This window comes from Dermacentor andersoni, chromosome 5, assembly GCF_023375885.2.
Source record: "Dermacentor andersoni chromosome 5, qqDerAnde1_hic_scaffold, whole genome shotgun sequence".
NCBI classification, from domain to species: Eukaryota; Metazoa; Arthropoda; class Arachnida; order Ixodida; family Ixodidae; genus Dermacentor; species Dermacentor andersoni.
In genome coordinates, this window is record NC_092818.1 from 166,216,748 (window position 1) to 166,232,349 (window position 15,602).

Sequence of the window (15,602 nt, forward strand, 5' to 3'; positions counted from 1 at the left end):
TTCAGTTTCCTTGGTCGGGCGCAGGACGTTTCCGCCACAGCGCAGACACACGTACCAGGTCAAATAAATGCCTTAGCAACACTCTCTCCTTCTTTCTGTCCGAGATTGGAATCGAACATTTCTGTCAGGAAACCCTACACAAGGTTTGTTGTTGCAAGGGTCATGCCTTGCAAGACAATGAGATGCTACGACTAGTCTCGTAGGTTCTTGCCTCTTGACAAAGAGGACATCAGCTACACGAGAAGGGTTACACAATCGCACGTGTTGCAGTAAGAAAATTAGGCTGCCCGCCATTTTTATGGCGCTCTTACGCTCTCTAATTCTGTAATTAAAGCAGGCTTGGTCCCGTTTGTTACCGTTCCTCGACATTTAGAGGGGAACGTAATGAGCTATGCTCCGGCTATGCGAGGTGCTAACTTGACTCTGATTTAGCCCGCATATCTTTGCGGTCATCTCCTTCGTTGCGTTTTCTTCGTCTGTCCTTTGTTTTGTTGTTGTTGTTGTTGTTGTTGTTGTTGTTGTTGTTGTTGTTGTTGTTGTTGTTGTTGTTGTTGTTGTTGTTGTTCAACCGACAGCCACGCGAAGGAGTTTCATTATCGTATATATATGCAGGACAGACCAAACGTCGCCAAACTCTCAGCCTTACAGAGCATATGAACGAAACAACAATAAACCGCACTCTCATTTGTATAACGGCTAGCTGCCGCGCGTTCACACGTGATGCAATTTTTGATGTCACTAATCTCCTCTCTGATAATAAGCACGAAGTGGCTACTGCTAAAAGTTTATCGCATCGCAATAAGTAGTTTGTGCATCAGCCACGACTCCATGTCGCTTTTTTTTTTACCGTTATAATATATCAGTTGTGTGAGCGCACGCCCAGTTGTGCAGGGCTTCTTCCCCTCCTCCCTTTCCTCCCATCCTTTTTTTTTCTCCCTGGTGCATCTATCGGTGTACGCACAGGGTACGGTCTCCGATATAAAAATTAAAAAAATAAAGGAGTGCCGTAAGTGAGCGCTTCTATTATCTCTATACTCTCCCGCCATTTTTCTACACTTTACTATGAACAGAGGTAAAATATGAGGGAAGAGAAGTACACGACTATTGATGTCGCACGCACTCGCCGGTGCTGCACTCATCAAGCTCACGGCCGCTTCTGCCAGTCTGCGAGCGTATGAGCAGGCACGGTCGCGATGCAACTTGTCTTCGTGTCAGCTGTCTGCCAGTCATCTGTGCGCCCATCGTTACCTTTGTGGCCGCACATAGCCCAGTCCGTGCTGCTAAGTTGACGCCTGAGACTAGGGGAATTCGCACGTTCGAGCGGAACAACAGGGCATGCACAAAGTTACATCGATGAAAAAGAAAAGCACTAAAGTAAAAAAAAAGGAAAGAAAGACGCGGCGCGGCTATGCATTAGCGACCGAGTAATGCGGGTGATCAAGGAATACTGCACAGCAGTGGAGCCGACGCATTTGCTGTTACCAGGAGGAGAGAGGGAAACCGGAAAAAAAAAAGCCGGCTGGGTAAGCCATAGTTGCTACACGGGTTATTTAACATTTTATGCAGAGAATTATAAACTTGTTGACAAGAAAACTGCCTATTAATGAAAATATTTTAGGTAGACTAAGAAGACACTGGATAAAAAGAATAAGACCGTTTCATGGTAACTAAGAAAACGTGAAGTAGTACGCTCTGTAACATATATGCCTTCTCCTCCAAAGCAACGTCAAACTTTAAATTGTATTTTTTCATTCCTTCAAGCATCGGCTCAGTTGACAAGCTCTAACCTATTTGCATCGATGCCATCACCGTTACCTCCAACTGCATGCATACGATAACTATATATTTTCTTGTGTTTTTTTTCTCCCCCCGCCCTCTTCTTACTAGGGACTTTCTATCCCCGATCCCCTTTTCTATATGTAGAGTAGCATGGAGACTTTTACATATACTTTGGCACAATTTCGTGTATATTATTAAAGATCTCTCTCTCGCTCTCTCAATGAGGCGGTCAACACAAGTACGCTGATTGCCTGAACTCACTGCCCAACTTGTTCCTTCAGGCAGATATCAGGGCCGCAACATCTTCGCGCTCATGCAGCTCACTATATTCATTCCTTCCGTTCTTAGGCATCCTTCAGCACCACTTTGGCATTCATATGCATCAGAGGCTCCATTTCAAGGCTGCTGAGGAGCTACAAAGAGCGTTTATGCCAAAAGGCACCAAGATATAGAGCTTCAGCGTTACTGCTGTCTGGTATTAAGAAAGAATGTGGGGAAACAGGTCAGACTGGCGGCCAGAAAACAAACCTACTTTGGCAAGACGGCAAAAAAGAAATCGAAATGCTGGTTATAATTGATTGATATTTGAAACGTTAGTAAAACTTCTCGCCGCTCTCTCCACAACGTTAAGCTGGCTCATAAAACGAGACAAGCGCACGTTATTGATTGATTTGTGTGGTTTAGCGTTCGAAAACAACACTCAGGCTATATATAAGTGACGCCGTGTAATGTAGGTTTGTGGGTTAATTTTGGACACCTGGGAGTTCTTTATATCACACCAAATCTAAATAGAAGAGAGTTGGGTGTTTCTTTTTTCGCCCCAATCTGAACGCAGCCGCCGCGGCCGGCATTCGAACACACAACCTCGTGTTCGGCAACAAAACGCCACAACCACCGAGCTACCACGGCGGGTGCGTACAATATTGCACGTGAGATGCGAGGCAAGAGACGTTTATCATGCGACAATTTCCATTCCGGCTACTGACCACAAGAAACGAACCAAGCTTCTGGTTTAAATAAATAGTAAATAAGAAACCACCCTGCACGCGTCTCTCTCTCTCACCCTTGAGCGGCGAAGTAGCCACCTCGAGCATGCGTCGCGTCTCGTTGGCCACTTTCTCCTGGCCGCAGCTGAGGCCTCGCGACAGGACCTCCACGTTGGCCGCGAAGTTCTCCGCGGGGCCCGTGAGCACCAGGAAGTAGATGTACGCCGTCAGCGCCAGCCGGCCTTCTCCTGAAATGAAATCGCAGTGTTGCATCTGCCATAGGGCTCGGCTGCGTGAGCCGTCGTCAAACAGAAACGGGCGAAGTCCTGCTATCTTTTCATGAAAAAAAGTGGGCAGGCTGTTTTAAGTTGCCCAGCTTTTCGGGATATTTAACCATGCAGCGTGCCGTCCCTCGCGGACCCTACGAGCCAAAATCCGACAAACTGATTGGAGACCTAAGTGGAGATCTCTGCTCATTTTGTTTGTCCAATGCGTTAATTCATCTACAGTTCTAGCGTAAATAGCGTGATAAAAGTAATTTAAGAATTAATGCACCACTTCGAAATAGACCAGCTACTTTCGTAGTGCTTAACTCAACACATACATTGAGTGTTTTTCGAGCTTAACACTAATAGTAATTTTAATCGCATGCTTTTCTTGTTCGTGGCATTTACGTCGGTTCGAAATGCCTAGACATTGTTTATTAGTCAGTGTTCAATTTTATCCAAATCAAGAAGGGTTTGACGTCACAATTTAACGAAGGGGTTTTGGCAGGACTGGCCATCTATGCAATTAGAGACGTACGAATTTCTGATCAACGAAAGCAGAACCAACAACAACGTTTTGCTGTACAAACTTTTAGAACACAGTTGAACTCTTTGAACAGTTGAACAGGGGAACTCTTTCTTTGTCTGGTGCTTATACAACTTCAACAATATCCTCCAGCTAAATTAACCCCAAAGACCCCCGCAAGTAATATCGAAAGTTGGGCGATTAGCGTGGGTTGTCCATTCTTGTAACAACGCGAAAGGACGGGAGGTGAAGAAGATGGACTGTGTTGAATCTTTTCGTGCGGCTCCGAGAATGAGCCTTCACAAAAGATGGCGCCAGAAACCAAAGATCCAGGGGCTCACCCTTAGTAAACAGGTACCCGGCCAGAGCAAGAGGCTATGGATACGTCAATAATCGAACTCTATACAGCAGCCGATTCGCCAGTCGCCCAAGGTGACTCGTTCGACACCTCGTCAAATAAGTTACCTCCGGTGTTCGATTATTTTGTGACGCGCATACCTAACGCCGACATGCAACATACGAAGTTCGGCTACGCACTCACTGGAGAAGAGTTGAGGCAGAGTGAGTAGAATGAGGCAGCGGACGGTGTCGGAGAAGGCAGCGCCGAGCATCAGGAACGTTCCGCAAGCGAACACGACGAGAAAGAGAACGAAGCCGGTGGTTTGGTATATTCGCACTAGGACCAGGTTCAGGAGCACAGTCAGCAGCGCGCCGGCGCAGAAGCCCAGGAAGCTCTTGAGCACCCTATTCTCGAACGTGTTCGGCTGCAAGAACTTCCTGCGTGCGAGCGTGGGAAGCTCGTTGTTGTCAATCCGTGAAGTGCGCGTGCACCGTTTCACCGACAAGCTACGATGTTTGCCGGGAAATTGCGCTGTCTCAAATAATTGCTGTCTCTCCATTCTGTGTTCTTTTCTGCTAAATCTGTTCTGTAGCTTCTGACCGCGGTCCCTGTCTTCTGTACCTGCCTAAAAAAAAAAAAAATAAAGACGTATAAGAAAGCTACCGTCACCTGATCCCCAAGATCGATACCTGAAGATCCCGTGAGCTGTACGAAGTGTCCTGCTCCGCCATCTACAGCGGAGATTCACCACGTTTTGTGGCTCTGCCCAGGGCTACACAAGACAGAATTCTAGAACGTGCTAAACCTATCAACTCGTCAGACAGACGATTATATGCGTTAGCTAATGGACAACAGTTTCTTTATAGGCTACACCTTCAAGCCTCACACGAAGAGGCCCTCCGCGCTTTCATTTAAATATTTACATATGCTGGTAGGACAAGCTGCTCGAACTTTAACGAAAGCACGGATAAAAACTGAGAGGGAACAGAAACACGAAAGAAAAGGAAACGGGGAATAAGGAAAGCGGCTCCCGTGAGCGAGTTCTGCGTGAGAGGGCGATCGACGAGCCCTTTGCGCACTCACAGCAGGCGTCCTCCGCCCTGAAAGTCGGCCCTGTCCAAGCGCCCTCGGTGGCAGCAGGCACAAAAGGAGGCGCACAGCACCCGGCTGATGAAACGCTGCAGCCGGTACAGCGGCGGATACACGGGCTGTAGGCCGCACCGGCGCCGCCACGAGTTGGCCCGCTCCAACTTGTAGCGCCCCAGAGCACGCCGCACGCTGTACATGTAGCGCTGCTGCTGCACCCAGAACATCAGCCGGCCCGTGAAAAGCTTGCGAACTAGTAGCGAGCAGATCGTCGTGGCCATGGCTGCGCACTTGTGCTGAGACAGTGTCCTGTATGCGCACAGCTGTCCCGTGAAATGCAACTGTAGGGTCTCCCTGCGTAATGGTTCAAGGTCGTCACAAGTATCATCATCATCATCATGACGCCCGTATCGCATGCACAGTCTGACACGCGCTGCTGCCCAGACTGCCTTTTTTTTTTCCTTAATGTCCATTCCGTCACATTAACAGAATGCTGGTTATCTGTGCTACACATTACGCCATTTGAAAGCTTCCTTCCACGTAATTGCACGAAATATCAGCCTGCGTTTCTTCCCTGATCCTTTACTTTTTCTTGCTATCTCTTCGACGCCAAGTCTATTATTTTCATTTCCGTCGCTCGTTAATGTTTCAAGGTAGTGTTAATGAACGTCGTGGCTGCGGCCAGCACGAAGCAAGCCTATCCTGTCCTGTCAGACGCTGTCTGGTTTGAGCACTATAATAGGGTATACTCTGCGCTCTCCGGTTTGCGAAGTTTTGCAGGCATGTTCCCTGTAGCCCATGGCATGCGGCTCTTCTCTGTCGGCACAGAAGCATAAATGTGCGTGTGTCTGTCTGTGGCTGAATGTTGCCTTAACAACTCTGTTTTCTCAGTATTGCGATGGCAACCCTGTCAGCACAGACCCGGCTGACTTCCGCAAGGAAGGAAGAAGCCGACGCTAGCACGACAAGAAGATGCAAGGTCGGCAAGAAGATGCCGGTGGTAGCAAGACAGCCACGCTTATTGCGAAGAAGGCGTACAGGCAACACCTCATTTCCGACAATGAGAGAGCGACGATGAGTCCGCCATGTTTCTTTTTTTTCAGCATACCCCCTTCCCTCTTTTTTTTAGGTCAGAACTATCTGCCGTAGCAAATTACTGTGTGGTATCTATTAAGGGGCACTAAAGAAGAGCCCTAAACCTGTTAGCTTCAGAAAGTCTTATTTCAAAACCCTATTTTCGTTAATTGCGCGGTAAGTGGTCGTTTATACAAGAAGAGAGTTCGTTATTTCACGCCGGAACATCGCGGATTCCAAAGTATATTTTTCGTACCTGAGACGTTGTGACTCAGGAAACGTTCTCGGTACTGGCCATTCTCTGGCTTTTCCAGAGTACAATGCAGTTCATCTTTACCGACAAATAATTAGCCAGGCCCGAGCAGAGACCGTCAAAATCCACGACGCCACGACGAACCGGTGCGGGAAGTTCAAGGCGGCGTCGCCCACCGGATGTCTTTTCTGCGTCTTTTATTGCTTACCAAGCGGCTTCTCATGGTAAGAGCGGCAGTTTTGGTATTGTAGAAGCGCAGCTTGCGAATACTGCAGAGATTAGTTTTCTCTTTAGTGTCATTTTAAATACCTCGACTACTCAGTATTTCTGCTGTAACTTGAATAGTTGACAAGGTATATTTTGCTAATTATTTTAGATATTACTGGTAACATTACCCGTTTTGCCGCGACCGAGAAGCGTTATCCTGCAGTCCTTAAGCTTAACAAACAGCGCGCTTTTTTTTTTTTTCGTGCATATTCTGCTGCAGCAGCGAGGTACATATCTCTATCGACAAAAAGAACACAGAAATAAACGAAGGCGGGAAAACTCCTTTTTTGCTGTGAAACCCGCTACACGAAATCACACAAGGAATAAAAATAATGTAGACCTTCAAGAGAGACGCACTAATCGTTTTTGTTGTTTTTTTTTTCTTTAGCGTTTGATCATATCGCACGTACCAACCTTCGCGCAGATAAGGCAACGTAGGAAAAGAAAGGTACCATCTGCACAACACCAGACTATTCGTTCCAGGAAGACGGCCTTCGTGAGCGAGTTTCAACAGCCTCTTAAAACTGAGCAAGGAAAATGGGCGCACAACGCAGCGCGGCTCCTGGCTGTAAAAGCGTGCACAAAAGATTGCGCCTCAGCTCAAACTTGCATGGCAAGTTTGGGAAGCAACTCCTCCAGCAAGTTAATAAAGCCTTCTGGCAGTAGAGCGCTATGTTCTGTTTTCCCTTTGACTTCGGGCTTTGGGTGCACGTTAGAGAAGACCAGCTGGTCGAAATTAATCCGCAGCTCCCAACTAATGCCGTTCTCATAGCCTGTGCACGCCCCCCCCCCCCCCCCCTCACCGCCCGCTTTCTTTTTCAACTTTGGACAAAGTTTATCTTATGTGTAACTTGCAAGTAACGAATTACGTTTTCTAGTATTTAGTACTGTACTCGTTTACCTTTCTGCAGTCAGTAATCTGTATTCTGCTCTAATACTTTTTCACGTGGTATTCAATAAATTGTCTGACATTTCTCGTGCAAGTCATCTATAGTAGAGTACTGTATACATACGTAAAATACTCCACTGTAAGTGCTGCGAATATCGTATTATTATTCATTAATTTTAGACACGTTTACACAACACGGTGAGACGGGGAAGTCAGTCCACTTTAACGCGTCTTGACAGTGCTAAGACCTCCTAAACTGCGCCAGACAAAGGTAATGCGGCTTACACAGTAAAAACGTAACATAATATAGCACATGCTATGTCATCCTTGCGACAGAAACTAAAAGTATATTGAGGCTTTGTGACGTGCATCCCGCTGTATACTTCACATCTGAAAATACACAGTGGCGTTTCACGACACCCGGTTCATGTTTGTCGACCGCAGTTTCCCCACGCACTTCAAAAACGTGCTGCAAGTGATCGCTATTTGCGCCACATGTGCGTCTATACGCTATAGGAGATGGCGGCACTACATCACGTTCACTACATGCATCAATCAGTAAACGCCAATCAAGCTCCCAGCTAAATATTAAACCACTGATTACTACGCGGCACGGCACATACTACAAACGGCGAGGAGACGAGAGGCACTAAGTGTATACGGCCTACATCCCAGTAATCTTACATCACAGGAACGACGTTGCCAGTATTTATGGTAAGAATTCGCGCGACAGGTGGCGATATGAATGATAAGTGCTTGTGTGCTTTCTGTGAATGCACTGTTATAAAGGGTTATTTGTCAAGTTTTGATAAGTGTATGTGTGCATTGCGTGAATGCACAGTTAACAAGGGTCATTTGCCGAATTTATTGTCTGCGCTTGCGCTTTGCGAAAAGCAACGCGCAAATGATCATTCAGCATCGTGTAAAAGAACTAATCAGTAAAAGTGTAATGCGATAAGACTAAGCACGTGACGTGATAGACGGCGGGCTGAGCAGGCGCCCAAGCTCTACGAAGAGGTGCCTTGTAAATGAGATCATTTACTGAGAGCAGGTCATTTTGGCACCATACAATTACTTAGGAGCTAGTAACGGGCAAGTAAGGCCAGTTACTGAACTATTACCAGCCTTACTTAAGCGGGTGCCACTCAGTGAAATTAACTTCTTTCGCAACATTTAAGTTCGCTTTCCCACGTTGCGCTCTGCCCGATCGGTGGCACGGGTCGCCATTCAAGCAAAGACGAAGCATGTCTGCGCGCGTTTAATCTGTGCACGTTTATAATTTTAGTTAATATTCATAATATCATTACGTTATTATTTGTACATTTCAACTGAGCCCGGTTAGCTTCACTTATGCTTTCTCTGGCTTCATTGTATGTTACTTCCTATGGGTGTTGCGACAAAAAAATTCAGCCACTACTCAAATCCTCTTAGTATTCTCGTTCTAAACACTACAAAGTTATTTTAGAACACCCTCCTTCTTGGCGAGTTCACCGTAGTACATATAGGTATGTCCAATTTCACGGAAACATGATCGAGAACAGCTTTACATTAGTAGCTGCACATGGCTGCCGCTTTAAATAAGATTAAACCAATTTATAGGCGCCGCCATTGTTTTGCCATACCGCATAACGAGAATGCTGTTTCTAAAGAGATAAATATTTTACAACGTTTTTACTTAACTTTAAAATAAGTTAGTCCGACTAGACAGGTGATTCTGTCAAAATTTTATCTTCAAGCTTCCACATTTACTAATGTCCGCAGCCCTAAATAATGCGCTGCCGGTGGCACAAAAAGAAAAAAAAGCATTAGTACATTCACTGCAATGTGTTCAAGAGAAATAGGCCTTCTTCGTTCAAGCAGCTGGTATGAAATATGCGTCATGACTGCGCCGTCTGACCTATACGCTGTTGCTTGCGGTTGCAGAATTCTCCAGCTGATAAACAAAAGCAAAATAGAAACACATAATTTTTCTGAATGGAGCCATAGCGAATATGTTCCAAAATGACAGCCAATTTTTCATGTTAACACGTACCGCGGAAGAAAAATCACTTATGTCTCATCAGAATAAAAGAAAAGTGACCAAGTTTATACAAGCGAACCTGTTGCTTTTACATTTCGAAGGAGTGAGAAAAAAGAAAACTGTAATTCGCCATATTTCAGAAATGTCGGTACAGCTATCGCAGAACCCTATAATGAAATACGTGCGCATGCACGCACTGACGGCGAAAGAGGTTCTTCTTGAAGCATCACATGCGCCAACGGAGGGCGCACCTGTTGACATATATTTTTAGCTCGAACATTGTTTTTTCTTCCTCTTTTTTCTTCTTCTTCTTCTTTTAAGGAAACGCACGTTGGAGACAGCGCTGTTTCACCTCTTCAGATGATTACAGGAAGAGGCGGCCACAGTTTGCTGACAAGTCGGGCGGCAGCGTAGATCGTTTAAATGGCAGCCAGTGGAGCGTATTTTCGGCGCCTCGTCGCCCTATATTTCGGTGCGGTAATTTTCTGCTGCTCGTAATAAGGCGTCCTTTCTAAAAAGTGCTCATATGGAACATATTATGGCGACCAGGATCAAAGTGCGGCCACTCGCGCAGCGTGAAATCGACTTGTCGAGCCTCTAGGCAACGCGAAAGATAGATGTATCATGTGGTTGCTAGTTTACTAAATATTTTTTAACGCTTTTGTCACATGCGTTCAAAAGCGTCTCGTAGAAGCATCTCCTGCACCCCAGCTTAAGCGTCCGAGCCAAGACGGACGGGCGGACGAACAAAACACCGGGAAGACCCATCTGTGGTCTCTATATGACGGTCATCGCCATTAAGTAGGTAGGCGTGGAGAAAAAGTTATCTCCGCTAATTAAACACCCTGCCTAAAACTGTCAGACACCTACGCAGACAGTGCTGTCTAGCAATGCTCATGAGGCTTATCTCACGATATTGTTTTATTGCTGTATCAATTACGAGGACACTCGAGGCGCATTCTCGCCATCGACAGCGCCGTCGTGCTGTCCTGCTATCGACGGCGCACGTGCGGCTCGCGCGCGGAGAAGCGGAATGCGTTCGGCTGCAAAAAGAAATGCAGCAACCATCGACGATGATTGTCAATGTAAGAGAATAGCGCGCGAACGAACGAACGATCGAGCGAGCGAGGCGAAAGAACACGCGCCCTTTCCCTTGGCGCCTCCTCTGGCCTTCCCAGAGTTCATTCGTGGCAGCTGTGGAGAGCGGACTCGTCACGTCTTGCTCTCGCTATGTGTGCACTCACGCTATAGGCTTCCCGCCGAGCAGGGCCAGTATTCACAAAGCTTTTAATTCGTACGTGCTCTTTGCCATTGGCCGGCCTTCGCTATATATGCCCAGCATCAGCATTGGCTGGAATGATCTCTTACGAACAATTATGGCGTAAGTCCTTTTTTACGACTACTGGCCCCAAAGGCGCCGACTACGGTGGGGGGGGGGGGAGGAGTCTCCGGGGCCTGAGCCCCCTCCGGAGTTTCCCAAGGGGGGGAGGGGGCTGAGTCCCCTCTCCGGCGATGCCGAAACCTCGCCCCCCACCCCCACCTAACGTTTCATTGCCAGAGTTTTGCACCCACATAATTTGAGGTTTCTTTTGACTTGCCTCGACTTAAAATTTTATTGTGGCTAATAGCTTACTGCATCAGTGTTGGCGCGGACGCGCACGGATTTTAATTCATACTTTGCTTTTTTTCTGCAAACCCTGACAAAAGGAGAACAACCGCATGCGTTGAAGAACAACCGTCAGTGTTATTAAAGTGCAGTTAATTAATATAGTGTTAATCAAGACACTCGAACCCACGAACCCACGAAGCGGCGTTGGCAGCGTGTAGACGTTCCTCATCGCCTGGGCCTGAGGGGTTGACTTACGCAGCTCTTGGCAACCTTCGTCAAACAGCCCGGCATGCTCTTCTAGAGGTGTACAACAATTCATGGCGTGAAGGAGTGGTTCCAGCTGCATGGAAGTCCAACCGCCTTGTGCCTCTGCTCAAACCAGGCAAATCACCCCTAGATGTGGCGTCTTATCGTCTTATTGCTCTGGCCAGTTGTCTAGGAAAAGTGATGGAGAGGATGGTGCTGACACGTTATCTAGAACACTACAAGATATACCCTGACGCTATGGCAGGCTTCCGATGTGGACGCTCTTCAGTAGACAACGTCATAGATCTTGTCTCGTCTGTTCCACACGAAAAAAGCCTAAGAAGGCTGTCAGCGGTGATGTTCCTGGACGTTAAAGGCGCTTATGACAACGTAACACATCAAGCCATCCTGGGCGCCTTGGGCGATGTCGGCCTAGGTGGACTTGTGTTTCGATGGATATTCAGCTACTTGACGGACAGGTCATTCTTTGTGCAAACAGAGGATGGTGCATCATCAAAACACAACACCTACCGTGGAGTACCACAAGGCGGAGTCTTGAGCCCCACTCTATTTAACTTCGTGCTCATCGACCTGGTTCACACCCTTCCACAATCCGTCCATGTGTCGATATATGCAGACGATATATGCATTTGGTCATCAGGAGCGACGCGTCCACAGGTGCGCGCCAGACTGCAAAAAGCGGCCACCCTAACATCCAGCTATCTTCAAGCACGAGGTTTGGAGGTGTTCTCCCAGAAGTGCTTTATGGTCGCTTTCACGCGCAAAGCAATGAGACAATACGTTGTTAGAATTAATGGACAGCCTATTGCCTACGAGAAGACGCGCCGTTTTCTAGGAGTGATAATAGATCGAGACCTCTCCTGGCGTCCTCACGTCTCTTACCTAAAAAGGAAACTAGTGATGATAACAGACGTGCTCAGATTTCTTGCAGAAAAGTGATGGGGTGCGTCTGTGAGTGCAATGCTCCAACTATATAACGCACTGTTCCTGGGTCTCCTACGCTACAGCTTACCTGTACTGGGTGGGACCGGTAAGACCAACCTCCGCCCCCTCCAATCTGTACAAGCTCAAGCTCTGCGAATTTGTCTTGGCCTTCCCAGTTGTGCATCAACGGCAGCAACAATAGCCATCGCGCATGACCACCCTATCAATACGTATATTCATGTCGACTCCTTAAGGATGCACATCAGGCACTTCGCCCGACTTCCATCTCATCATCTCGCCTCCCATCCTGCCGCTCGACCTCGTTCAGCGTTTAGCCACGGCCGCTCGATCCAAAAGCTTTGCATCGAGCGGTCGTGGTTTAGCAGAATTATTGCCGCCAACCACGGATGTTTACCGTCAAACTTCACACCTGCAGCACGACCATCTCTACCGCTGTGGTGACTGCATCCACTCCAGGCCCTTCTTGTTATTCCCGGTATCAAAAAGAAAACGGAGATGTCGTCTTTCGCCCTCAAACAAACCGTTCTTTCATTCCTACATGAAAAACACAACGAACGCACCCACGTTTACACGGACGGTTCTGTCTCCTCTAAAAGTTCAGCTGGAGCAGTGGTACTTCCCGCTCAATCTGTCACTATCAAATTCAAGACGTCTCACGTTACATCATCGACGGCTGCAGAACTCGCAGCTATCCGTGCTGCTCTGGAGTTTATTGGTCCCAAATCACCACATTCATGGTCCATCTTTTGTGATTCAAAGGCAGCTCTCCAGTGTCTGCTATCCCCTTTCAACCACGGACCAAATGTGCAATTAGTCGCAGACATCCGACTACTCCACCATTACGCAATCGACAAGGGACACAACATCATCTACCAGTGGATACCGCGTCACTGCGGAATTTCGGAAAATGACAGTGCGGATGACGCTACCCGGTCGGCCCATGATGGTGTGCCCAGATTACACCCATAGCGCTGTCAAGAACAGATGCAGCCACAGGTCTTCGCTCCCTCGCACGCGAGCTTACGCTAACTCTGTGGAACACCAGTGAATTCACGAACACACGTTTCACAGATTGGATCCAAGTTCGCAACTCCGTCTTCCACCAGGGTTGCCACGAGCGGAAGCAACACTTCTGTGCCGCCTTTGGCTCGGCGTGGCATTCACGAACTCCTATTCCTTCCGCATTGGAATGGCCGACAGCCCTGCTTGCGACACCTGCGGCTGCGAAGAGACGATCGCGCACCTTCTCTGTGACTGTCCACGTTACAATGTGCCAAGAAAAGTGCTCGTGACCACGCTCGAAAAACTGGACAATCGCCCCTTCACAGAAGAGAAAGTTCTAGGACACTGATCCAGACGGGTTTCGGCACTCAAGTCCATAAGGGCTTTGCTCAAGTTCTTAAGGACATGTGAATTGTGCGACCGCCTTTGACTACTGTTGCGCGTAACATCGCGTTACTGTGTGCATTTTTCTTGGTTTTTTTCTCTCTTCCTTCTCCTTTTATTCCCTTTACCCCTTTCCCCAGCACAAGGCAACCAGCGGATATTTACACTGGCTAACCTCCCCGTCTTTCCTTCCCTTTTGTCTCTCTCTCTCTCTCTCTGGAGTCGAATCAACAACTAAAGACAAGTATTTTGCGCGTTTCACTTCGTCAACGCGACGTTCCTTGACAACCTTTGCCATATGGTCGATAAATTCACCACAAATGGTTTTTGACAGATACGATGGGTGACCTTTTCCTTTGTTCCCGTAGCGTTTGATGTGCTCCTCTAGAAAGGGATCAAACTTGGCAATGGCCTCAAGAACTCCCATATAATTGCCATGTCTCGGTGAACCAAAAATCTCCTCACTGCCCCTAAACGCTAGGTTGCGTTCAGCTAGAAGCTTAACTACAACGACTACGCGCTTCGACACCTCTGTCCAGTAAGCGGTCTCAGTGACAAGATGCTTAACCAGCTCTTTGTCAATTGTGCTGCTCGAGTTAGAGCGGGCGAGCCATGCTGCCACGTATAGTTCCGGTGCTCGACGCTATTTTCATGTGCGCAAACCTTTTCTTCTGCTCTTTTCCAATCCGAGAAGCCATGCGTGGTGAACGCACTCGGGTTGCTTGAAATCGAAAATGGTTTGCACATGAAACAGTAAACGGAACCTTTGGACTCCGAGTACATTAACCAGTGTCGCTTGTACGCCTCCCCATTTACAGCACGAAAAGATGAGGTGACATATAGCGTTTCTGAGTTTTGTATTGCCTTTCGGAACACGGAAAATTTTCTGCCCGATTTTAAAAATACAATGGCCCTTTCTCAAGGCATACACTCCGAAAGCTGTCAGTAATAACGTCCGGCCACTTAGCAGAGTCACTTCGGAGAATCTCGCAACGTACCTCTTGCTGCGGGGGGGTCTGTACTTCTCTGTTGCCGCAACGAGAAGCCGTCTCATTCGTCCTCTCGAGGTACACTTTGTGGGTGGGAACATGATTATTTGAAGCCAAACTAAAATAACAGGAAACAAGTGAGTCGGTTCTTGGAGCGTTGTTTCCTGGCGCTCGTCAGTAGAAGGAGGCTCATCGGAGAGGTTTGGCACCTGTTGATGAGCAGTAGTAGAAATCGGGCGTGGCGGACCGGACACCTGGAGCTCTGTGGCGGGGGCCCGGCCGAGTAGCATAGACGTTGCAGACTCAGGAACAGGACAGGCCTCGGTTAGCGTCGATTGCTCAGAAATATGGACGACCGAGGTTGGCACCGTTTTCACAGGATCCAGACAACCAAGACGAGTCAAACCTTGCTTCTTGCCAGGAAACTGTGGTGATGGAGTTGGCAAGTGCTCCACAGAAGCACAGTCGGTACTATTGGGAGTTTGACACGGACTCTGGGTAGAGCGATCATACTGCTCCGCGGAAGCTGCATTCAGTAGGTACTTTGTCATCTTTGGTAGCTTCTTTTCACGCTCTTCACTTTCTAACTTCGCCTTTCGTTTAGACGCACCACTTTGATGCTTCTGACCGAGCATTTTCACATGAATGGATGCTAATTGTTCACCGGGCACTTCGTCAGTCCGACGCGACCGCAGGTGTCCAACGGTGGCCGTCCCGATGACTGGCGCACGCTGCCTGGATGGTCCGTGGCTGGCCGAGAGTGGTGCGTCCCCCGGGAGCTCCTCATCGGGCGGGCTTATGCAAGCTTAACCGGCGGCTCGGGGCTAAATCGCAGCCCGCGATCAACTTCCTTTTATAGACGCACGCCGCGTCTGTCTGTTACTAGCGCCAAAGCAGGCGTTCACATACGCATAGAGTTC